The following is a 24,341-nucleotide window of genomic DNA, read 5'->3' on the forward strand; positions in this document are numbered from 1 at the left end:
TGTTGCACAAACAAATCCTAACGTCCTGAAAGCATTGCAGCATGTTTGTGTCCCACTTCCCGTGGCTGCAGGACGACTGACACGAACGGACAAACACAATCTGTGGCGTTTAGTGTGACATAGTCTTGCAGGCATCGTGCTGTCTCACTGCAATACTATACCGCTGGAGGAAACAGCCCGGGTTCGATGAGCCTTGGAATGTGACTAGGAAAGTGAAGCCTTTTGAAAGAGGTAAAGCACTGCACAACGGAACTGAGGGAGAATCTTACAATGATTTCGAATGAATTCTGTATGCGTTAAAAGACAGCTATACACAGAAAACATGCAGGACACTGCTCATGATGTTTCCCGAGCCGAAACACAGTGCGTTTTTCCAAGCCATCTGACAAAGCCCGCCCACTGAAAACTGCAGCAGATCGTGTAAAGACGTTCAACTTTGTAACTACTGCACGCACAGGAAGCAGAATAAATTCCTCTTTTCAAACTGTCAAAGGTTTGCTTTGCGAACGCTGCAGGGCATCGCACAATCTCTTTTGAACGGGGACAAACGATTTCTTATGGGGCGCAGTAAGTACAGACGTTTAAAAAGCTCCACTCATGCCGACGATGCAGCATGAAGAAGCGCAACCTAACGTTTGACAGACAAAAGCCGGGCGCCGCTACGAGCAATATGAAATCAAACTGACAGCACACGGCGTTTCGCGCTGACTCAAAAGTGATCTCGACAGACGCTGTTCTCTGCATAACGCTGAAAGAGCTAAAGAGCGTTTCTGTTGAGACGTAACAAGCTTGTTTCTTTCTACCATGATGTTACCATGACAAAATCTGTCTTTAAACACCTTGCTCAGTCTCTGACGAGACTGTCAAAAATTGCTTTCGCCGATTGTATTGCAAACCGGCGGAAGCGGGGTATTGGGAAAAGTTTTCAACTAGCAATAATCGCGCCTCGGCTAAACCTCACAGGCTACGATACTGCCACTGCGCAAAGCTGACGGTTGCCAGGCAACCGCGGGGATCCTATGGAAATCGTTATCAATCGTCTCATGGCATGTCGTTGCTGTAACGCTTCATATTTCACAGCATATTCCCGCCCCCCAAAGAAAAGAGCGCCAATCAGAGAGGCGGAGACCGAGGACTCGCAGAGCAGACGGCCACAGTCGCCGTAATAAGAGCGATTGTGAGCGGTTTTAGTTTCTCTCTTTGACCAGCCCAGCTGCGCCCCACCCGAAGGCAGGGAAGCACAAAAATTGTATGGAACTCATTCATGTTCCTCTCCATGGAAATCTTTAGTAAAAGGCAAAAGATTTGTACGAGATGAAGAGAAACCAGAGTGCGTGGCTGGACAGCTGCAGGAGCCCAGGCCGCCTTCAAGGCCTCTGCCCTGCCGGTCGTGGTTGGCAATGCACCTGGCCTTACAAACGAGCCAGTGGGGCCCGTTCAGCTCTGGGCTCATCGCCTGCGGCTCTCGGCTTACCTGGCAGGGGAGATACCTTGATCAGCCTGTAGTTAGAGTAGTTGGATTGTTTTCTTGTTTTGTGGAAGCAGTGTTTGTTTTGCAGTTTGAGATGGCAACCTTTGGATCCCGCAAGAATGCTGTACGTTTTGAGCTTTTGGATGACCTCTTCATGGATCGTATGCAGTTCAGCAGAAAAGTGTTACAGAAGGAACGTGGCTTTGAACCTCGGCACTTGGATTTCATCTTCGCTCTCCCAGGTCAGAAAGCATTTGAGGTTGTTTTTGCTACCTATTCTCTGTTTGAACAATGTGTGGATGTGTTTGAGGCAAAAAGAGGGAAAGTTCCTGCCCTTGAGAAGATCAACTTGCAGCCTCTGACACAGAGAGAGAGGAAAACGGTGCATGTTGTTATGTTCTCGGAACTGGCAAAGACGGAGGACATTCACACCTGGCTTAAGCAGTACTGCACCGTCCACCATGGAACTGAGGTTAGAGATGTTGACGGTATAAAAACAGGAGCAAGGAAATTCGAGGTTCGCTTGCTACCGGACAATGTAAATGGAGGCTTAAGGCACCTGCCCTCTACAATCCGGCTGGGCGCCTGCAATGGCTATGTTTTTTATGTGGGACAACCAAAGGTGTGTCGGCGCTGTGGTGTTGTGGGACACCTGGCATCGTCCATACATTTCAAAATCCATACAGCTTGTGAAAGATGAAATCCATTTCTTGGTTGTCAGTGGAAAAAGATTGCCGGCTGCAAGAAGCGCAAGTGATTGTTTTCTTTGACCATAAACCTGCAAATGTAGGGAGCACAAGCGGCCGTCAGTCTCTGTGGCGCAATCGGTTAGCGCGTTCGGCTGTTAACCGAAAGGTTGGTGGTTCAAGCCCACCCAGGGACGCATGTCTCAGTTTTTCCAATGTAAACATCATCACCGCTAAAGAAGATGGCGCAGAAGGCTCCACAGTCGAAACGTTGTGCTTCTTTTCTTCTCTTTTCAGCATGGAGTAAACCTTTGCTTGATCCTTTGCAGCCTACGCATGCTGACACAGCTACCTTTCTCTTAACGCGCCTCAATCATTATTCACCAAAACCATCAGCAGAATGTGTCGCCTTTGTGGTGATGTCACTCCTCTGCTTCACAAATGTCCTTAGTGACGGACCATTTCTTTCTGCCATTTTTCCGGAGCGGTTATTGATTGCTCCATCATTTCCCTCATACTTTCCATCCCTAGATTGAAAAAAAAAAAAAACAGAAACAGGCTGACAGGACGACAATCAAATTGCAAAAACTCATCAAAGCACTCGATAGAGTATTTGAATCCACAAGTAGCTACGAGCAACTTTGTCCTGGCTTGCATGAAAGTCGGAAAATGTCAAAAAGAAAAAGATGGTGGCTTTTTCATATCTGTTCTTTTATTTTTAGTTCGTTGGCTCTTCTGTCCATTGTCCTCCTGCCTGGCTCTTGACCTGTGACTGTCTGAACGCACACATTAGACTTTCAGGCGGGGGATTTGTCCTGAGCCTCTGTGAAAGACCCACCCACCCCCATAAATAACTGCTCTAGAAACACATGAATGCAAAACTAAACCACAGCTTAAAGAGGAGCTCCAACTCAGTGCCATACTAATGTAAACGAAGTAATACTAAGACATGTTCTTATGGATTTGTCTTACCTTGAGATATGTAATTGGATTTCAGGATTAACTTCCTCATTCAATGTACTGGTGATTCTTTGCCTGGTCAGTACCTGGGTGGGAGACCTCCAGCGAACAATTAAGCTTGCTGCTGGAAGTGGTGTTAAGAGACTCTTAGGATCTTCCAGAGGTGTCTGTCCAATAGCACTAGTTGCCTTAGAGCTGGCTCAAACATTGCTCAAGAGTCTACCTTTCACAGATGCGCAAAGATGAATGATGGGGGTGCACGCTTCAAGGAGCCTTCCAACTGTAGGGACCGATTAGAGACGATCCGTAGCATGTGTTCGTTTCCATATACGCCCCGTGTCTCAACGGTAGGACAGAGTCAAATACTGCCTCGACACGTAACAGCGTTATATTAAACCGCAGGACTTGAGGGCTGTTTTGTTTGAATGTTCAAGGCATTGGTAAGAGCGTAGGTCAAGGGCCATTGGTGCATCTCCTGTAACTGGAGTAAAAATGCTATTCAAAGTGCAGTGACTAAAATCGTCGTCCACATGTCTCCGTTGTTGATTGCTTTCTGTCTAAGAATGTTCTGTTTTCATGTCCGAACGGGGAGACTTTATCATTCCAACTTGAAGCCACCCTTAAGTCCTCTGAGGTGTGTGTGTGTGTGTGTGCTTGCACGTATGGCGTAAAAGGTTTCTTAAACGGAGAGCGAACTTGAAAAAAGTTGCCTCCGCTGCTGCCGCCGCCTCGCACTCCCTGTTCCATTGTAGCAAGAAGGCAGCGGCCGCGGCGCTCGCTGTACTCGTGGCCGAGTGGTTAAGGTGACGGACTTGAAATCTGTTGGGGTCTCCCCGCGCAGGTTCAAATCCTGCCGACTACGGCGTCCTTTGCATTTGGTTGCGTGCGTGCGTGTAAAAGGACCAGCGCCGTTTCGTTTTCGCTGGGACCTTTAACACTCTAAATCGCCTGGACCCGCAGCCTGTGAAATCGATTCTTCAGCACCCACGAAGGACGCTTTGCCGCTGGACACAGATAACAATGCTTTTCTGCAACGAGCTTTCCAGCTGAATTTTCTCGGCAGCTCCGTACTGAACCTGTTCTCCATTGCAACATAGCGGAGGCTCGTCACGTCTATAGCAAGGCTGTGTAGGACCGCATACGCCACAGTGACTTGTACACAGACCACATGAAAGGCAAGCAAAATACACTTTTAAAATTCCAAAGACTCACAAGGTCAGAGAAACAGCGATGACCTGAACAGATCTGTTACAGAAGTCTAGGTTGACCTTTTTAGAGCTGTAATTGCATTTTTGTTTAATAGAAGATCAAATCTACTCGCATGTACCAGCACCTTACAGTTTATTGATGTTAATTCTGTTTAAGTAATAAGATTGCTAACGATGTTGGACTTTAGCCGGTGTTTTTTAGAACAAATTGCTTACACTTCTGTAAGGAATACGCAGTACGTGCCTTTGTCAGTCATTGCTCACCATACCTGTAACTTTCTTATCTAACTCACTTCCTCAAATGGTGAAGGTCCACAAACATAAATGAAAAAAAAACCCTTGTTGTAGATGAGGTGCACAAAAAAGCAGCCCCTGATAGTGTATAACACATTTATACTATTGCAGAGACACATGTAACATATATATATATAATGTATATATATGAAACAGAAATAGAAACAGAAACAGGAATCGCTTACTCACCTGGAGAATCTCTGTAGGAATATCTAGCATTTATCAATGGAAATAAAAGCTGCTTTAATACAGTGCATGTTCAAACTCAAACCCTCAGCTGCTGTTCTTGTTTGTTTTGGGACAAATTGCAACTGAGCATCGCATGAGCCGTTACGTACCCTTATCTGTTAGGGAATTTCAAGGGAGGAGTTAGGTCAGAATGGGTAGGCTGCAAAACAACAAGTAAAGATTTATTCCAAGATGAAACGTTGTGGCGGTTTTCTTATCTTTTCAGCATGGACTAAACATTTACGTGTTCCTTATATGCTATATATGTATATATTAGCACCAATGTCGTTCTTAAAAACTAACATGAAATTGTCAGGGACATTCAGCTATATACAAAGACGAGACAGACAAAGTAATAATTCTGTATTAACGTGGCCTACATATTGACGCAATGATCGAACTATCTGACATGTTCTGATTCAGATCCCCTGCAGTTCATGCCAATTAGAACAATAGCAATGCTGAGTCCTCCCCACCCTACTGAGCACAAATTCAGCTGCTCTCCAGTTCTTTTCTGCATGTTTTTTCATTGCAATTGAGCTCGGAGCTGGAGATGATCTCCATACAGTTCTGTGTTCACCAGCCCGCACTTGCGTGCTAATTTACGGGTTGTGGCAAATGCTTTTCTATAGTTCATATACATGACGGCAACCTGTTACCGAGGAACCTGAGAGGTTTAAAAGCCTCACGAGCCAGGCAGGACTCGAACTTACAATCTTCTGATCCAGAGTCAGAAGCGTTATCCATTACGCCACTGGCCCATAGAACACGTGCTTGCACTCCACCACAGAGAGCTCTACACTGCTACTAGTAGTACACTTCCCCATCTAAATTTTCACAGCAAGAAACTTGTGTTTCCTACTATTTTTATCAGGTTTAAAATATCATCTCCTTAAAACAGAAAAAGTGTTGATGTGTCGTGCTGAAATTCCGATTGATTTTGAATTCAAAGAAAAAAGGTTTTCTTCCAAAACACCATGAAATTGTCACATCTTGCAGACAATAGGTGTATTCCATGTTGAAAAGAGAAGAAAGAAAACCATGGAGCCTTTTACAGGTGTGAGGCTTCTTCAGGTGTGAGAAGACCTCACAGTCGAAACGCTGTTTCCGTTTTTCTCTTTTCAGCATGCAATAAACCTATTACTTGTTCCTTTGCAGCCGAGGCATGCTGACGTAGGTACCCAGCTGAACATCTTGCAGACTCTACAGTACTTCTCTCCTGTAGAAGTAAAGCAGGGCTTGCTGGGTGAGCTTTTGCTCCGGTAAATTAGGTCACGTGTCATGTTAAATCACTTCTTCTAAACACAACATTTGCTGGTGCTAGCTTTCCCCATGAAAAGAGACATTTCCCTTACAGTACATGACATATCGTTTTTATTCTATCAATAACTATAGAAATAAAACAAAAGAAAAAATGTTGTCGCCAAAGAATGCACAGCTCTGTCGCCTTGGGGAGGTGTCAAGGGCATTGAGCTCCTTGGACATGAGAAGTGCCAGATAAATGCCATTTCTCATCATTTCTCTTGGCGTCAGTTCTGCTATTAAATGGGACGGAGGCAACGGGCTCAGAGAGCAGGTTAAGTGCACACCGAATGCAGATGTGTCCAAGTGTCTGTAAAAGCGCGGTGCTCCGCTGGCGCTGTTCCCTAGTGGCTTAAAGTGCCTGCCTGGTAAGCAGGCGATCCTGGGTCTGAATACCAGCGGTGCCTCTCTCCGTGTCTTGTTGTGCCGAATGTCTCATTTCAGACAAACATGTACAGCTTGGTTCAGTTTAATGCAAGAATTCATTTCCTTTCTGGAATAACTTGTTTTTGAAGAAATCCATACAGCTTGTGAAAGATGAAATCCATTTCTTGGTTGTCAGTGGAAAAAGATTGCCGGCTGCAAGAAGCGCAAGTGATTATTTTCTTTGACCATAAACCTGCAAATGTAGGGAGCACAAGCGGCCGTCAGTCTCTGTGGCGCAATCGGTTAGCGCGTTCGGCTGTTAACCGAAAGGTTGGTGGTTCAAGCCCACCCAGGGACGCATGTCTCTGTTTTTCCAATGTAAACATCATCACCGCTAAAGAAGATGGCGCAGAAGGCTCCACAGTCGAAACGTTGTGCTTCTTTTCTTCTCTTTTCAGCATGGAGTAAACCTTTGCTTGATCCTTTGCAGCCTACGCATGCTGACACAGCTACCTTTCTCTTAACGCGCCTCAATCATTATTCACCAAAACCATCAGCAGAATGTGTCGCCTTTGTGGTGATGTCAGTCCTCTGCTTCACAAATGTCCTTAGTGACGGACCATTTCTTTCTGCCATTTTTCCGGAGCGGTTATTGATTGCTCCATCATTTCCCTCATACTTTCCATCCCTAGATTGAAAAAAAAAACAGAAACAGGCTGACAGGACGACAATCAAATTGCAAAAACTCATCAAAGCACTCGATAGAGTATTTGAATCCACAAGTAGCTACAAGCAACTTTGTCCTGGCTTGCGTGAAAGTCGGAAAATGTCAAAAAGAAAAAGATGGTGGCTTTTTCATATCTGTTCTTTTATTTTTAGTTCGTTGGCTCTTCTGTCCATTGTCCTCCTGCCTGGCTCTTGACCTGTGACTCTCTGAACGCACACATTAGACTTTCAGGCGGGGGATTTGTCCTGAGCCTCTGTGAAAGACCCACCCACCCCCATAAATGACTGCTCTAGAAACACATGAATGCAAAACTAAACCACAGCTTAAAGAGGAGCTTGTCATGACCGCCAGGCAGTTAAGACCAACTCTTAAGCAATCTAAACAGCACCAGCAGCGGGTGATTATTAACAAACGCCGCCACACAAGTTAACCCACCTGCACACACTCCACCGTGCGGTACGCAGTGCTATTTTTACCATCTTTACCTGCTTCCCGCTGGTATTGAGTCTACTCCTTGAGAGCTCTACCTGGCGTTTCTGCCTTTTCGACTTTGGACCTCGCCTCTCACCTCGGACTGTTTGCCACCAGTGTTCTCCCTGGATTACGACTTACCTTACGCCTCTTGACCACGAAACAAAGCAAAGCAGAGCAAAACAAAATGAACAAACGAAAACCCTCAAGTCCCGCACTTGCATATAACGCCGTTACGTGCCCAAGCGGTATTTTACGTCATCCTAGCACTGCACCCCGGGGCGTACGGTATATGGGAACGAGCACACGCCACGAATCGTCTCGAATCACTCCCTACAGCTATAAGGCACCTTGAAGCATGCACCCCCAACATTCTTCTTTGCGCATCTGTGAAAGGTAAACTCTTGAGCAAACTCTGAACCAGCTCTAAGGAAACTAATCCGATTAGACGTTACTTTGACTAATCTTTTAAGGGACCCTTGTTAATTGGAGAAATCAATGATTTCGAATGAATTCTGTATGCGATAAAAGACAGCTATACACAGAAAACATGCAGGACACTTCTCATGATGTTTCCCGAGCTGAAACACAGTGCGTTTTTCCAAGCCATCTGACAAAGCCCGCCCACTGAAAACTGCAGCAAATCGTGTAAAGACGTTCAACTTTGTAATTACTGCACGCACAGGAAGCAGAATAAATTCCTCTTTTCAAACTGTCAAAGGTTTGCTTTGCGAACACTGCAGGACATCGCACAATCTCTTTTGAACGGGGACAAACGATTTCTTATGGGGCACAGTAAGTACAGACGTTTAAAAAGCTCCACTCATGCCGACGATGCAGCATGAAGAAGCGCAACCTAACGTTTGCATTCCTAGCAAATTCCTTTTATTTTTTGATAAATAAAGACAGTCTTGTTTAACAAACAACACACACAACATTTTACATTGTGAATTCAATTCAAATCAATGTATTTCTATATAGCGCCTTTCACAACAAGGTTGTCCCAAGGCACTTAACAATGCAAGTTGTTAAGAGCCTTGTGTCTAATATGCCGCCTAGGTTACGTGCTGTCTCTTTGAGGCAAATGTTTAAATCCTCTGAGTTAAGTGCTGAAGTTATAGTAGTCCTATCAGTATTGTTGCCTCCGATCAACAGATCCTCATTTTTCTCAGAGTTGAGTAACAAAAAGTTTTCACACATCCAAGTATTTCCTTCCTTAATGCATTTAACTAAACTGATAATAGAAGAGTTGTCGTTTGGTGTAAACAAAATGTTTATTTGAGTGTCATCAGCATATGAATGAAAGTTCATATTATTTTTTCATATTATCCTACCTAGCAGCAGCATGTTGAGAGAGAGAGCAATATTGGTCTCAGCACTGATCTTCTGGTACCCCAAATTGAACTGGTGACATTGATGAAGCAGTACAATTATTAGATATTTGAACATAATGAAAACGATGAGTAAAATGTGAAGTAAACCACTGAAGGACGGTTCCAGATAAGCCAACCTCAAACTCAAGCCTGTGTAACAAAACAGAGAGGTCAACCATGTCAAAGGCAGCTCTAAGATCTAGAAGCACAAGCACTGTTGCATTCCCCGCATCAGTAGCTAAGAGAATATCATTTACGACTCTTGTTAATGCAGTTTCAGAAACCAGACTGAAATTTCTCAAGTATATTATTTGAATCCAGATACGATTGACGTTGGGCAACAACTATTCTCCCAAGACTTTTAGATTGAAATGGGACCTTTGAGACAGGCCTGTAGTTGTTAAGAACTTGTGGATCCAAATTTGACTTCTTAAGGAGTGGTCTAACAACCGCTACCTTAAATTGATCAGGTACAACGCCTGACGCAAGCGATGCATTCATCATACTAATTATAGGTCCTGCCAGTCCTTCGAGGGAATCTTTGACTAGCTGAGTGGGGATGGGATCTAGCGAACAGGTGGTTGACTTTGTCTTACGTCTGTGTTCATGAGTCCACCATAAGAAGAAATCTGAACAGGAGTGGTGATCATGCGAGGTCACCATGGAGGAAACCACTGCTCTCCCCCCCAAAAAAACCACCACTGCCCCTCTCAAGTTTGCTAAAGACCACATGGATGTTCCACAGCAACTCCTGGAACAATGTTCTGTGGACAGACGTGACAAAAGTTGAACTTGTTGGTAAATGTGCACAGCGTTATGTTTGGAGATAACAAAACACTGCATACCAACTCCAAAACCTCATCCCACCTGGGAAGGATGGCGGAGGCTGTACGGCTTGCAATCATCGAGGGACCGATGAATTCCAAGATGTATCAGGAAAATCTACAGCAGAATGTCAGGGTGTCTGCCTGTGATCTAAAACTCGAAAGACGCTGGGTCATGCAGCATGACAAAAACAAAGGAGTACATCAACAACAGAGTGGCTGAAACAAAAGAAATTCCGTATTTTGGGATGGCCAAGTAAGAGTCCTGACCCCAATCCCATTGAAGTGCTGTGGCGTGATCTGAAGCAGGCCGTTCAGTGCAAGACATCCCAAAAATATACATGAACTGAAACAGTTTTTCATAGAGGAATAGGCCAAAATACCTCCTAACCGCTGCTCAGGTCTGACCAGCCGCTACAGAAAGTGGGGGTTGAGGTTTTTGTCATAAAGGAGGTTCCACTAGCTCCTTAATATAAGGGTTCACGTACTTTTTCCATCAATGACCTTGATTTTTTAAACCATTTGGTCAATAAAGAAACAGCAATGTCAAATGTTGGGCGTGTGTTGTTTGTTAAATCAGACTCTCTTTATTAATTATTATGAATTAGATAAAGATAAGATCACATGTTAGGAGCCATTCATGCAGAAATCCACATCATTCCGAAGGGCTGTTTACAAAAGTTTTTCTCCCAACTGTATGTGAGAGAAAAGCAGAGACGCTCACTGAGTAAGGTGGGGTTGCAGCTTTGCAAATCACAAGGACATTTGTACGCTCAAAATGGGACAGGAGCACCCCAGATGGGACTCAAACCCACAAACCCTGGCTTAGGAGGCCAGTGCCTTATCCATTAGGCCACTGGGGCACACTGGGTTGGGTCGATCATGCTGATGAAGAGCCAGTTTTTTTTTTCCTTTGCTTTTACAAAGGGATCCCCAAAATTAGGAAAGTTAGGCAGCAGAAGGTTTACTGTGACCTGAGAAGGACCGGCATCCAATCACGGTGGTACACACAGACACGCTCTCACTCATCTGAGCTACACGGCTACCAAGATGATCTCAGGTGCGCCGAGCTGGTACGGAACATATTGAACTGAACAACGGCGAATTGTCTCTCAGACAGGCTTTTCACCTCTGAGCTCCCTGACTGACAGTAATCAGCTAGCTAGTGAAACAGTCAGCTGCTTCTAAGCCTTAAACAGCTGCATCTCGGCGCTTCCACAGACAGATGATTTGAAAGCCAAACATCGCCCATTGGGAACACCTTACTATCACTAGTTTAAGAGACTCTTAAGGTCTTGCAGAGGTGCCTGTCTAATAGCATGCGCTTTGCAAGCTATAGGTGTTTAGGCTGAGGCAGAATGCCTGTTAACAAAATGTTTTTCTAAAGGGGCCTCGCACTCTTTTCCAAGCAATGGTCACCATCCCCACCGAGTGTCACAATGTAGTCATGTCCTAGGACATCACCTGTTAGTCTCCATTTGTCTGCCACCAACACTTTAGGTTACAGGGTCACAACCGCACCCCAGAGACCAGAGGAGCCGTTGGCGTTCTGGCGGCGCAGATTGGGCTGAAGGTGGGGCGCTTGAATCTCGCTGTTGGAGGCCGTCTGAAACTGACCCAAGCCTTTCCCTTGAATTAAATGTAAATAAGAAATGAACCCCAGATGCACATGGAATCAATCACGTGTTTCCTTTGAGCCGTTTCAGAGACTGCTCCAGAGTTTACCTTGCACAGATGCGCAAAGATTAATGATGGGGGTGCACGCTTCCAGGCGTCTTACAACTGTAGGGACTGTTTAGAGACAATTCGTAGATTGTGCTCATTTCCCTCTATTCCCCGTGTTGCAGTGGTAGGATGACGTAAATTCCTGCTTCGACACGTAACGGCATTATAATCAAGTGCAGGAGCTGAGGGCTTTAGTTTTGTTTCGTTTTCCATGGCGTTCGTAAGCGCGCAAATCAAAGGCAATTCCTGCGTCTAACACGAATGTAAATGCTTTTGAAAGTGCAGTGTGGTGCAGCTTGTAAAATCCTTTTCCACATTTGTGGTTTGTTGCTGTTTTTTCTGTCTGCCAAAGTTGCATTTTGACATCCGGACTGGGGGACTTTATCATTTGAACGTGAAGCCAGCCTTAAACCCTGAGGCGTGTCTGTCTGCCGGCACGAATCTTGTGAAAGGTTTTTTTTTTTTTAACGGAGAGCGACTTTAAAAAGGTTTCCGCAGCCACCTCGCACTCCGTGTTAGATTATAGGAGGAATGCGGCGGCAGCGAGCTCGCTTTTGTCATGGCCGAGTGGTTAAGGCGACGGATTCGAAATGCGTTAGGGACTCCCCGCGCAGGTTCGGAACTTGCCGACTCCTGCGTCTGCCGCACGTCGCCTTGTGCCTGCGCGGCAAAGGCAAAGTGCCGCTTCTCCTTTCCCGGTACTATAAAAACGTTAAATCGCTTGGACCCGCTGCCATGGAAAGCAATTCTTCAGATTACCATACGTTCTGCGTTCGCACCTCTGGTGCTCTACTTATGCCTTTGAAAACCTAATGAATAAAGCTGAAAGAACCGACACGATATGTAGGTGCTCGTAAAGCACGCATTAAAGAACTGTTAACAGCAAGGGTTTCAGTGGGTTAACTGAGAAGGCGTGATCGCTAATTGTTGACTTTTTATTTGGTGTTAGAAACACTCTTACTGTGCATGACGTGCAACAAATGTAGCCACAGAAATTGCATCACGCTTTCATGTATGCTATTGCAGACACCAACGTTGCCTAGATAGAAAACCGAAATAGCCGTGGGTTTGCTTGATGGTCTGAAGGATCTCTCTTCGAATCTCTATCATTTGTCAATGGAAGTAAAAGACGCTGCAATCTCATACGTTCAGAATCAAACCCGCAGCTGTTGTTCGACTTTATTTCTTGACTAATTACAACTGAGTGTCGCATGAGCAGTTACGTAAACTTGTCTGGTATATTTGAACACAAATGCCGTTCTTCAATTAAAACTAACAGTACATTGTCAGGGACATTCAGTTCTATACAAACAAGAGACAGACAAGAGAATATTTCTACCTTTCATGTGGACTACGTGTTGACTTACTGATCGGAATAATTGAAAAGTTCGGGGTTCATAGCCGATGCAGTGCGTGCTAATTAGAACAACAGCAACGATTAGCTCTCAGCACCGTACTGAGCCCAGGTGTTTTTCTAAAGCTGTCAAGTGCAGTTCATTTACATGAAGGAAATCTCTTACTGGGTACGATTACAATACAGTAAGTAGCACAGGCTACTTAGGGAGTAGCCCGATGCGTTTAAAAACGACCCGAGCCAGGCAGAAGTCGAACCTACAATCTCCTGATCCGTAGTCAAACGTGTTATTCATTGCACCACTGACCCTGGTGCAACACTGCAGGACTGCAACCCGGTGAGCTCAGCACTGCAACTAGTAAAATACCCCGGTCCATTCTTTTCCAGAAGTGAGAAACACCTGTTTTCTACATTTTGTCTGTTTTAAAACCATATCTCTTTAAACCAAACCAAGAGTTTGTCTTTTGCTCTGATATTCTGATTCATTTCGATTTCAAAGAAAAAAAAAACTACCTTCCAAAGCATCATAAAATTGTCCCTTCTTCCAGACTCTACTTCTCTCTTGTAGTAGTACAGCAGACCTTTCCAGGTGAGCAGATCACAGAGTCCGAAATGAGCTTCCTCCATCAAGCAAAGTACCTGAACATGACTCTGTCATCATAAAAGCGCCCCTGTAATAAAGAAATTCAATCTGAAATCAAGAGGGCAGTTGCCTACTGAAATACAAGAAGTCATCAATTTTAACCTAGCAACACATTAAAGGCTGCATCTATACAAGTACGATTCTAGAAATGCTCACCAGATTACGTTTTAAGAAGGAACTGCGCTTCAGGTTCTGCCGAGATCTTAACTCGGATGGCAGGATTCAGAGTCCGGAGTGCGGACTGATTGCGCACGGAGGGTCCATATACTGTGGATCCCTCAGTGATCTTCCGCGTGTTCAAACAGCCAGCGTGTGACTCCCCTGTCCCCATGACCTCATTGCTCTGCTCTCTCCTCTGTGCAGCCGAGCCCGATTCACGGTAAAGTGAAAAAAAATATGCCCTCAACGTGAGATTTACTCTGGAGCGAGGATAGATGTTACCTTTTTATCATTGAACAGGATGTATGTGATGTGGCGACTAGGTTCAATTTTGTATCCTCTTTAAAAGATTAAGGACTGGGGTGAGCGTGATTTACCACCCTTTCAGCTAAGATCCCGACGTGCGCACCGTTTAAGCTGCATAGACTCGGTCGTTTAACTCTTCTCCATTAGCAGGGTTAAGGTTAAAGAAAAAAAACATTGCTGACTTCTTTTTTTTTGCCAGCTGCTAGCGCTGATTAGCAAGGTTTGTATTTCATGTTTTGCAAGTTGCATCCATTTTAAGAAAAACAAGTCGTGTTAAAGACAGGAAATGAATACTTGCATTTAATTAAGTCTAGCCGTAGGCGGTTATCCACTGGGATTCAGACCCAGGGCCTCCTGTTTACTAGACAGGCGCTTTAACCAACTAAGCCACAGCGCCCCGGGAGTGCTGTCCTTTTGCAGCCACTTGGACACACCACTCAGACACATCTGCATTCGGTGTGTGCTCTGCCTGCTCGCTGAGCAAGTTGCCACCTTTACATACAATAGCAACATCGACACCAAGAGAAAGGATGACAAATGGCTTTTATCTGGAACTTTTCATGTCCAAGGAGCTCAATGTGCTTTCTGTGTACAACAGGGCCACTGAACTCCACGCTGGCCACTGAACCACAGCAGTGGCTTGCTGGCTTGACATCTCCCAAGGAAAATGTTGAAATCGCATGTGGAACAGGAAAATGACCCTCGAGTACGAGGGAAAAAAAAGAAAAAGATCATCTGGAGCGCGCCAACCCAGTTGGGACAGCCCAGTTTTGTTAACGAGGTGGCCGAGTGGTTAAGGCGATGGATTGCTAATCCATTGTGCTTTGCACGCATGGGTTCAAATCCCATCCTCGTTGGTTTCCATGTCTGTTTCCATTCTGTTTTTGATCCCTATTGCTCAATGCACAGTGAAAGCATTGCATACATGTGTCTGACAATGAGAAATGGGCCCCTGAGACAGTCATTTGCCTGTTTCACAAATGATCGTATTTTACTAGAGATTCTGTTTGGGATTCAGATGTGCATTCGGACAGCAATCCCTTTCAAGAAATGATACGTTCTGGATGAGGTCAAAGGTGCATCATTTGGACACTTTGTGGGCTTGAAATACAAAGAAAATCATGTTCTATGGTACAAGATAAATACAAAACTTAAGCTTTTATTATAATTAGATTTGTTTATAAAGCATAAGCAATCATTTATTACATTAATATATGTAAAAATAACATTTTAGCATCATACGTTTAGTATATTTAGTCCCTAATGCTGAAAGAAATGATCATAGAACATGACTTCTAACCTTACCTGCGGTGTTTTTGATCCCTATTGCTCAATGCACAGTGAAAGCATTGCATACATGTGTCTGACAATGAGAAATGGGCCCCTGAGACAGTCATTTGCCTGTTTCACAAATGATCGTATTTTACTAGAGATTCTGTTTGGGATTCAGATGTGCATTCGGACAGCAATCCCTTTCAAGAAATGATACGTTCTGGATGAGGTCAAAGGTGCTGGAACACTGTATTTAGGATGTGTTTGCAGTTATTCTGTGTTTCTAGCTTCAACCCAGTGATATATATATATATGCTCACTGATTTTTTGGTACATGCCCAGGGCAATAATCATTATGAGGATTTATTTCCATATGTGCTAGAGGTAGTGTTGTGAAATTCTTCAACACACTGGATCGCAGGTTTAAACCTGCACTCTTACTCCTTAAATACCAACAAATGCAGATATGTAGCAATCATATTGTAGCTGACACTCATTTGCCTGTTTCACAAATGATCATATTTTACTAGAGATTCTGTTTGGGATACGGATGTGCATTCTGACAACAATCTCTTTCAAAAAATGATTTTACCTTATCGCAGCTTTGCCCCTCTTGCCTCTTTGGAAAATATCTCCATCTTGTGGTCGTTGTTGGTAATGTCTAGACAATATCTCCATCTTGTGGTCGTTGTTGGTAATGTCTAGACAATATCTCCATCATGTGGTCGTTGTTGGTAATGTCTTCTTATGCCCTTTTTTTATTTCAATTCTTTATTAGTTGATTCTAGAATCTCTACAATAGAGCTGAAAATATCAGTTTTGTAGCAGACAATATGACATTAGTTATAGTCCAATTAAGACTTTATTACCCTGTTTGTAACATAACAAATTAAAATTGATTAAAACTAAGTTTGGAACACCAGGGAACATAAAAAATGATTTTTAGGAAAACCATGAGGTTCTCTGTGTCCGATGCCTGCAAGGGGAGAAAGCTAGAATTCTTTGCTTTTTCAAAATTTGAAAATAAACATCATATAACAACAGCTTTCATTCCTAGGAGTGAAAAATAACCATTTTTGAAGACATTTTAGTTTCTAAAACACTACAATAAAGTTAAAAACATCAGTTTTATATTACTTTTAGTATTTTTAGTGAAATTAGTCATTTCTTGCACTATTTTTAATATAATCTCTAATTAAAAGTGAATAGAATTAAGTTTGGAGCAACAAGGAACACAAAAAAAAAGATTTTAAGGAAAAAAATGATGTCTTCTGTGCCAGGTGCCTGCAAGGGGAGAAAGCTAGAATCCTACCCAGGCTCCTGGAGCTCTGTCCTGGCTAAAGGAGGGTGAATCCATCCCCTTCAAAGCTCCATGAAAAAATGATCATTTAAAATTTGAAAAAAAAAACATCATATAACAACAGTTTTCATTCATAGGAGTGAAAAACAACCATTTTTGAAGACATATTAGTTTCTAAAACACTACAATAAAGTTGAAAACATCCGTTTTATATTACATTAATTTTTGTGAAATTAGTCATTTATTGCACTATTTTTGATAAAATCTCTAATTAAAAGTGATTAAAATTAAGTTTGGAACAACAAGGAACACAAAAAAAAAGATTTTAAGGAAAAAAATATTGTCTTCTGTGCCAGGTGCCTGCAAGGGGAGAAAGCTAGAATCCTACCCAGGCTCCTGGAGCTCTGTCCTGGCTAAAGGAGGGTGAATCCATCCCATTCAAAGCTCCATGAAAAAATGATATTTTTAAATTTGAAAAAAAAAAACATTATAGAACAACATCTCTTGGTCCACAGAGTGCAAAAATCCAACTTTGAAGAAAATCCATTGACTGATCCCCGAATCCTGAAGTTTCTTCGCATGATATTGGGCTTGCAACCACTTTCTGGAAAATGATGAAAAATGCCAAAAATGAAAAAAAAGTTATCAATTCTAGAGCCTAAGAGGAAAATAAGACAAATGTATATCTCCAAATAATTTTATGTGCTTCAGAAGAGCCCAGGAAAGTTTTTTGCATACATGAAACCACGCCCGTTTGCACGTAAGCAGACATGGTTGCACACACGACTGCATGAAAGCACGCGTGCATGCAAAATCATCCTGTTAAGCATTTGAAAAGCCGCACCACGGCGCACTTGAAATAGCTCTTACATTAGTGGTCGACACAGGAATCGCCTTTTTATTTACGCTCTTACCAACGCGATGGAAAGCAAAACAAAGCAAAGCAGAGCAAAACAAAACGAACAAACGCAAAACCCTCACGTCCCGCACTTGCATATAACGCCGTTACGTGCCCAAGCGGTATTGTACGTCATCCTAGCACTGCACCCCGGGGCGTACGGTATATGGGAATGAGCACACGCCACGAATCGTCTGAAATCACTCCCTACAGCTGTAAGGCGCCTTGAAGCGTGCACCCCCAACATTCTTCTTTGCGCATCTGTGAAAGGTAAACTCTTGAGCAAACTCTGAACCAGCTCTAAGGAAACTAATCCGATTAGACGTTACTTTGACTCATCCTTTAACAGTTTTCAGTCTCTGTCTTTAAACACCTTGCTCAGTCACATTCAAGCCACAAGTACTCTTCTCGGATGTTGCACAAACAAATCCTAATGTCTTGAAAGCATTGCAGCATGTTTGTGTCCCACTTCCCGTGGCTGCAGGACGACTGACACGAACGGACAAACACAATCTGTGGCGTTTAGCGTGACATAGTCTTGCAGGCATCGTGCTGTCTTACTGCAATACTATACCACTTGAGGAAACAGTCCATCTGGCCATGAAACTCATTTGAACGTCTAGCTACAGCAACTAACAATAACATGATTTATTCAGGATGTGTGGAATCAGCACGTCCCGGAGACAGCTTCTGAAATCGTGAGCATTCTCTGGTGGTGTCCTGGAGGGCTCCCCCGGGCATGTGTTGGTGGTATAGTGGTGAGCATAGCTACCTTCCAAGCAGTTGACCCGGATTTGATTCCCGGCCAACGCAGTGGCAAGTGTTTTCAAATGCTGTCACAAGCCTTGGATTGTGACTAGCAAAGCGAAGCCTTTTGAAAGAGCTAAAGCACTGCAAAACGGAATTGAAGGAGAATCTTACAGGGGATTCTGAGCGGTGTCTAAATAAATAAATTCACAGCGTCCGCGGATGGCATTTTGCAGCTGGAAGTAGATGTCGACGCTTTTTGCACACAGCACCAAAAAAGCGTCTTTTTTGAAGGTACAGGCATTGAGCATTGGTGGTTCATTGTTAGAACTCTCGCCTGCCACGCAGGAGGCTTGGTTTCGATTCCTGGCCAGTGGCTTTTGCAGCGAACGGCTCCATCACTTGCATCCCAACTTTTGCAACTCGCAACTGAAAACCCACTGAAGCTAAGCAGGTGTGAGCCAGGTCAGTACCTGGATGAGGGTGAGCTACAGGGAAAAACAAAGCTTCCAGCTGGAAGTGGTGTTAATGGGGCCAGCGGGGAGGCGCTCACCCTGAGGTCTGTGCGGGTCCCAATCTCCCAATATAGTGACGGAGAAGCTCTGTTGTAAAAGGGCGCTGTCTTTTGGATGAGATGTAAAACCGAGGTCATAGTGCTCTGTGGTCATTAAAAATGACCACCAAAACCTTTGACAAAAGCTCTTGGTAATTGATGGTCTTCAATAATGTTTCTCCTTTAGGTACATTTAAAATCAGCTGAATAATGCTGTGAAACCATGAAACTGCATGAGAAAGCCCGTACACTGAATTACACGGCTTTCTATTCAAAGGAGGACAAAAGAAATTCCCTGAGTTCGATTTTTTGCAGCACAGAGAGGGGCACTGTCATTAGGCCGGTTAGCTCAGTTGGTTAGAGCGTGGTGCTAATAACGCCAAGGTCGCGGGTTCGAGCCCCGTACGGGCCATGTCCTTTTCTCCTCTCTTACCAAAGCTGTTAGGTTCCTTTCCGTGGTGAGATGGGTTGTCCTGCAACGCTGCCACACAGTGCCGACAGACAAGAGTGTTGCGGGAGAAGAGAAAAGTGTTTGAAGATTTAAGAGTGTCTTAGGTGGAGCCAAAATCAAGTGTCACAAATGCAAGTGGGAAGATTTCCAATGTTTAATATGGTCAAAATAAGCGGAAGTTACCAGCTGGTCCGGCACAGTCTGCCATGCTTTTGTCATATACTGTAAAGTGGTGTCGAACTGGAGCCTCACCATTTGCATATGTGAGGCTCCAGTTATACATCGATTGTCACATTAAATGACAAAAATGAAGAGAGGTAAAGCAGCTGGAGAGGTTTTCTTACAACTTTTGAGCTGACACAGTTTTGGAAAATGTTTCCTTCACGCTGCACTGTACAATATAGGCAGCCAAGAGTCTCCAAAACAAAACAGAATTGACAGATAGGAGAAAATTCCCACTCGTCCTGAAGTTCCCAAAATCCAGCACTGAGCGTAAACAAAGTGTCTAAGTAGCGTGTGAATGCTAACCCTAACCCTAGCAGGAGTTTGAGCAATCCAGCACTGAGAGTAAAAAGATGAGTCAAAGTAACGTCTAATCGGATTAGTTTCCTTAGAGCTGGTTCAGAGTTTGCTCAAGAGTTTACCTTTCACAGATGCGCAAAGAAGAATGTTGGGGGTGCAGGCTTCAAGGCGCCTTACAGCTGTAGGGAGTGATTCGAGACGATTCGTGGCGTGTGCTCGTTCCCATATACCTTACGCCCCGGGGTGCAGTGCTAGGATGACGTACAATACCGCTTGGGCACGTAACGGCGTTATATGCAAGTGCGGGACGTGAGGGTTTTCGTTTGTTCGTTTTGTTTTGCTCTGCTTTGCTTTGTTTTGCTTTCCATCGCGTTGGTAAGAGCGTAAATAAAAAGGCGATTCCTGTGTCTACCACTAATGTAAGAGCTATTTCAAGTGCGACGTGGTGCGGCTTTTCAAATGCTTGTGGGCATTTCTCTGTTGTTGATTCTTTTTTTGTGTGTAACAAAGTGGCATTTTCATGTCCGGACGGGGAGACTTTATCATTCCGACATGAAGCCACCCTTAAGTCCTCTGAGGCGTGTCTGTCTGCAAGGCTTGTATTTTGGAAATGTTTTTTTGAAACGGAGAACGACTTTGAAATAGGCTTCCGCTGGCGCCTCGCGATCCAGGTAAGATTGTAGCAAGAACGCAGCGGCGGTGGGGCTTGCTGTAGTCGTGGCTGAGTGGTTAAGGCGATGGACTAGAAATCCATTGGGGTCTCCCCGCACAGGTTCCAATCTTGCCGACTACGTTGTCCGCCTTCAGTCGGTGTGTTTCGGCACAAGCAAAGAAGCGTGCCTCTTTGCTGTTCCTGGTGGTTTTAAAACGCCCAATCGCTTGTACCCGCTGCCTTGGAAATAAGTTCTTCAGCGTCCGCAAATGGCATTTTGCAGCTGGAAGCAGATGTCGACGCGTTTTGCACAGAGCACCAAAAAAGCGTCTTTTTTGAAGGGACAGGCACTGAGCATTGGTGGTTCAGTGGTAGAATTCTCGCCTGCCACGCGGGAGGCTCGGGTTCGATTCCCGGCCAATGCAGTGGCTTTTGCAGCGAGCAGCTCCATCACTTGCATCCCCTTGCAACTCGCAACTGAAAACCCACTGAAGCTAAGCAGGTGTGAGCCAGGTCAGAATCCAGATGAGGGTGAGCTACAGGGAAAAACAAAGCTTCCAGCTGGAAGCGGTGTTAATGGTGCCGGCGGGGGGGCGCTCACCCTGAGGTCTGTGCGGGTCCCAATGCCCCAGTATAGTGACGGAGATGCTGTGTTGTAAAAGGGCGCTGTCTTTTTGGATAAAACCGAGGTCACAGCGCTCTGTGGTCATTCAAAATGACCACCAAAACCTTTGACAAAAGCTCTTGGTAATTGATGGTCTTCAATAATGCTTCTCCTTTAGGTACATTTTAAATCAGCTGAAAAATGCTGTGAAATGGGGGGGCACTTCAGGCCAGTGTAGGATTTGGGTTACAAGAACCATGAAACTGCACGAGAAAGCCCGTACACTGATTACACGGCTTTCTATTCAAAGGAGGACAAAAGAAATTCCCTGAGTTTGATTTTTTGCAGCACAGAGAGGAGCACTGTCATGAGGCCGGTTAGCTCAGTTGGTTAGAGCGTGGTGCTAATAACGCCAAGGTCGCGGGTTTGAGCCCTGTACGGGCCAGGTCTAGGTCCAGGTCCCTGTTTATGAAACAGGCAAATGACTGTCTCAGGGGCCCATTCCTCATTCTCAAGACACATGTATGCAGTATGTACACCGTGCATTGAGCAATAGGGACTGAATACACCACAGGTAAGGTTAGAAGTCATTCTGAGGTGCCACATGTGAGGGATACAGCTAGGCATCCGAAATGTAGGGTTTGAGGCCCTTCAGGAGTACTGCATCCTTTGAGACAGACCCGTGCATGTTAAACAAATGATCATTTCTTTCGGCATTAGGGACTAAATATACTAAACATATGATGCTAAAATGTTATTTTCACATATATTAATGTAATAAATGATTGCTTATGCTTTAGAAACAAATCTAATTAAAATAAAAGCTTAAGTTTTGTATTTATCTTGTACCATAGAACATGATTTTCTTTGTATTTCAAGCCCACAAAGTGTCCAAATGAGGCACTACATGATATAAGGAAGATTATCACATGCATATCGGTATTATCTTTCTTATGAAAATGCATTCCTTTCATTACCTTTTACTTTTTAAAATGAACTCAAATTGAGTATAATGTAATAATTTAAGTAGAATAGATTCTAATAATATAATGATCCAGTGTTTTGCACTACTTCACTGCTTCACTGCTCTATGCCATCTGGAAATAAATCCTCAGACTGCTTACTGCCCTGGGCATGTACCAATAAATTAAAGGAGCACATCTGTTTATCACTGCGTTGAAGCAGGAGACACACAGTCTCTGCAAACACATCCTAGATACAGTGTTCCAGCACCTTTGACCTCATCCAGAACGTATCATTTCTTGAAAGGGATTGCTGTCCGAATGCACATCTGAATCCCAAACAGAACCTCTAGTAAAATACGATCATTTGTGAAACAGGCAAATGACTGTCTCAGGGGCCCATTCCTCATTGTCAGACACATGTATGGAATGCTTTCACTGTGCATTGAGCAATAGGGATTAAAAACACCGCAGGTAAGGTTAGATGTCATGTTCTATGATCATTTCTTTCAGCATTAGGGACTAAATATACTAAACGTATGATGCTAAAATGTTATTTTCACATATATTAATGTAATAAATGATTGCTTATGCTTTATAAACAAATCTAATTAAAATAAAAGCTTAAGTTTTGTATTTATCTTGTACCATAGAACATGATTTGCTTTGTATTTCAAGCCCACAAAGTGTCCAAATGTTCTATGATCATTTCTTTCAGCATTAGGGACTAAATATACCAAACGTATGATGCTAAAATCCTGAAAAAAGGATGTGCTCCATCTCGTCAGTAGATTGGATTCCAAAACTGATTTGGGTCAATATACATTACCTTTGAAATTAAAGTACAGTCTACTGTAGGGAACCATCAACTTAGAAAGCATTGGCCTTCCCTGGGGGTCAGGTAGGTGCAAAAGATAAACTTTTATCCTATCTTTATCTTAAGATAAGTGGCCAAGCAGTATTTTTCCAAGTTTCACCAAGCACATCATGTTGCCATAGTAGACAAAGTTCTATAAAATGTTAAATAACTTTTAAAAAAAGCATCTTGGTCTTACAGTACTGTACAAGGTGAATTAAACTGTCCCTGGTAATAAAAAGTAATTAGAAGCATCTCAGAAACTTTATCTCTAGAAACATTAGCTGTTTTATATCATGTAATTTAGTGTGATGTTGTCAGAATTCAAGGACATTATCACACACAGAAATTGGTTCAGTTAAATCTAAAAAACACAGCTAAACATGGGTTTAAATGTAACAGAAGTCTTACCTCTTGTTAAAAGATTTAATTCAAGAAGCGATGTAATAAATGATTGCTTATGCTTTATAAAGAAATCTAATTAAAATAAAAGCTTAAGTTTTGTATTTATCTTGTACCATAGAACATGATTTTCTTTGTATTTGAAGCCCACAAAGTGTCCAAATGATGCACTACATGATATAAGGAAGATTATCACATGCATATCGGTATTATCTTTCTTATGAAAATGCATTCCTTTCATTACCTTTTACTTTTTAAAATGAACTCAAATTGTGTATAATGTAATAATTTAAGTAGAATAGATTCAGGTAGGAAATATAGAGTCATGATGTTTATGGCTGACATCATTTCACATGGGTGAATTTTAAGCTAAGAAATAAAAACATTTACAATGAAGATACCATTACTTAATTTTAAATGCCTTTAAAAAATAAATACCTCCTGAGAATAATTTGCCACTCCCAGATCCTTGGTAAGGTACTGTTTGAATCCAATCAGGAGAGGAGCATCCAGGGAGTGCTTTCTATAGAGTACAGCTTGGGCCACTCTCTTCCGGCCTGCTGATACTTTTTAACTACTCAGGGCTTGTAAGGATATAAAACACCGGTTTAAACATTTTATACCTATAAGACAAATTAGAATTTTAGTAAAAAATAGATACATCTGAAAAATAAAAAGTCTTACTGCTGATAGAGTTCTTCAGAGCTCACATCTTCCCCTTCCTTATCCGCTTCTGTTTCAGTTTCTAGAGCAGCCTCTGGCATCTCTTCCTCCTGGACAGCGGCCTCTTGCTCAGGGCCGCTGGAATGCAGGTAGATTCTTTTCAACATGCTTTTACATAATATGTTGTAACAATGATTTCAAAAAGAAACTACAGAAGCCTTACAGATTAAAAATATCTCACCTTGCCAATGTGTCTTCAGGCTTCCCATGTACAAAAAGGCCCAAGGACTCTAGCAGTCTTACAACCACTATCCTGTTTGCCTCACCAGACACGATCTCTATTCTGTGGTAATCCACGAAGA

At 43.3% G+C, this 24,341-nt stretch overlaps 10 non-coding genes across 10 annotated transcripts; 6 read left to right on the forward strand and 4 right to left on the reverse strand.

Annotated features, from left to right (window-relative positions):
• Positions 1-848: 848 nt before the first annotated feature.
• Positions 849-990, reverse strand: LOC148642418 (U4 spliceosomal RNA). The gene has a single exon (XR_015929391.1). It is a non-coding gene; the product is annotated as a U4 spliceosomal RNA (small nuclear RNA).
• A 227-nt stretch (positions 991-1,217) lies between these two features.
• On the reverse strand, positions 1,218-1,334 carry LOC148642419 (U5 spliceosomal RNA). Its single transcript, XR_015929252.1, has one exon. It is a non-coding gene; the product is annotated as a U5 spliceosomal RNA (small nuclear RNA).
• Positions 1,335-2,280: 946 nt separating this feature from the next.
• On the forward strand, positions 2,281-2,354 carry trnan-guu (transfer RNA asparagine (anticodon GUU)). The gene has a single exon. It is a non-coding gene; the product is annotated as a tRNA-Asn (tRNA).
• A 1,543-nt stretch (positions 2,355-3,897) lies between these two features.
• Positions 3,898-3,979, forward strand: trnas-uga (transfer RNA serine (anticodon UGA)). Its single transcript has one exon. It is a non-coding gene; the product is annotated as a tRNA-Ser (tRNA).
• A 1,556-nt stretch (positions 3,980-5,535) lies between these two features.
• trnaq-cug (transfer RNA glutamine (anticodon CUG)) lies at positions 5,536-5,608 on the reverse strand. Its single transcript has one exon. It is a non-coding gene; the product is annotated as a tRNA-Gln (tRNA).
• A 1,191-nt stretch (positions 5,609-6,799) lies between these two features.
• Positions 6,800-6,873, forward strand: trnan-guu (transfer RNA asparagine (anticodon GUU)). Its single transcript has one exon. It is a non-coding gene; the product is annotated as a tRNA-Asn (tRNA).
• A 3,827-nt stretch (positions 6,874-10,700) lies between these two features.
• trnar-ccu (transfer RNA arginine (anticodon CCU)) lies at positions 10,701-10,773 on the reverse strand. Its single transcript has one exon. It is a non-coding gene; the product is annotated as a tRNA-Arg (tRNA).
• A 4,099-nt stretch (positions 10,774-14,872) lies between these two features.
• trnas-gcu (transfer RNA serine (anticodon GCU)) lies at positions 14,873-14,954 on the forward strand. Its single transcript has one exon. It is a non-coding gene; the product is annotated as a tRNA-Ser (tRNA).
• Positions 14,955-19,205: 4,251 nt separating this feature from the next.
• Positions 19,206-19,279, forward strand: trnai-aau (transfer RNA isoleucine (anticodon AAU)). The gene has a single exon. It is a non-coding gene; the product is annotated as a tRNA-Ile (tRNA).
• A 1,567-nt stretch (positions 19,280-20,846) lies between these two features.
• Positions 20,847-20,917, forward strand: trnag-gcc (transfer RNA glycine (anticodon GCC)). Its single transcript has one exon. It is a non-coding gene; the product is annotated as a tRNA-Gly (tRNA).
• The last annotated feature ends 3,424 nt before the right edge of the window (positions 20,918-24,341 follow it).

Source organism: Lepisosteus platostomus, chromosome 22 (genome assembly GCF_059453375.1).
Source record: "Lepisosteus platostomus isolate fLepPlt1 chromosome 22, fLepPlt1.hap1, whole genome shotgun sequence".
NCBI lineage: Eukaryota > Metazoa > Chordata > Actinopteri > Semionotiformes > Lepisosteidae > Lepisosteus > Lepisosteus platostomus.